This window comes from Arachis duranensis, chromosome 1, assembly GCF_000817695.3.
Source record: "Arachis duranensis cultivar V14167 chromosome 1, aradu.V14167.gnm2.J7QH, whole genome shotgun sequence".
Lineage (NCBI taxonomy): Eukaryota > Viridiplantae > Streptophyta > Magnoliopsida > Fabales > Fabaceae > Arachis > Arachis duranensis.
The window spans coordinates 76799390-76800608 of record NC_029772.3 but is presented as its reverse complement, the minus strand read 5'-3'; positions in this window follow the sequence as shown (position 1 = coordinate 76800608).

Sequence of the window (1219 nt, the reverse complement as noted above, 5' to 3'; positions counted from 1 at the left end):
GAGGTCAGAATCCAACAGCATCTGCAGTCCTTTTTAGTCTCTGAATCAGATTTTTGCTCAAGTCCCTCAATTTCAGCCAGAAAATACCTGAAATCACAGAAAAACACACAAACTCATAGTAAAGCCCAGAAAAGTGAATTTTAACTAAAAACTAATAAAAATATACTAAAAACCAACTAGATCATACTAAAAACATACTAAAAATAATGCCAAAAAGCGTACAAATTATCCGCTCATCAGCTTGCTTGGTATAATTACCCTCTAATGTGCATCGTATCATAAAGCTCCCGGGGTCTTTAAGCTTCTCAGGTAATTTTTTCAGAATGACTGCACTGCATTCTTCAGTGAGGTAAACTTTTTCAGTCTCCCTCCAATCCTTCTTATGACTTAAGATCTCTTTCATGAACTTAGCATAAGAGGGTATTTGCTCAAGTGCTTCTGCAAACGGAATCTTTATTTCAAGAGTCTTGAGATAGTCTGCAATGTGGGCAAATTGCTTATCCTGTTCTGCTTGGCGGAGTTTTTGAGGATAAGGCATTTTGGCTTTATATTCCTCAACCTTAGTTGCTGCAGGTTTATTACCTACAGAAGTGGGTTGGGAAGCCTTTTTAGAAGGGTTGTTATCAGCACTTGTATGTGACTGATCCCTGACAAACCCCATTTTGAGGGTTTATCTTGTGCTTGATTTTAGGGGATTTTATAACCTTTTACCCACATTTATTCAATGAAATAGCATGGTTTTGTATATTCTCCTTTAATTGTGCTTAAGAGTGAAAACATGCTTTTTAGGTCTTAAAATAGCTAAATCTAATTCACCTTGATTCCATTAGATGCCTTGATATGTTTGTTAAGTGATTTAAGGTTTAGGAGGCAAAGATTGGATCAAGGGAATGAAGAAAGAAGCATAAAAAGTTGGAGAACTCATGAAGAAATGAAAGAACCGGAAAGCTGTCAAGCCGACCTCTTCGCACTTAAACGAACATAACTTGAGCTACAGAGGTCCAAATGATGCGGTTCCAGTTGAGTTAGAAAGCTAACATCCGGGGCTTCGCAACGATATAAGATTTGCCATAGTTGCTACACGTATGGTGGCGCGCACGCGCACGGTACGCGGATGCGCCGTTGCTGCCACCTGGTTCACTTAAAGCAAAACGTGGCCAGCGATTTTAGAAGCCTTGTGAGCCCAATCCAACTCATTTCTGATGCTATTTAAACCAAG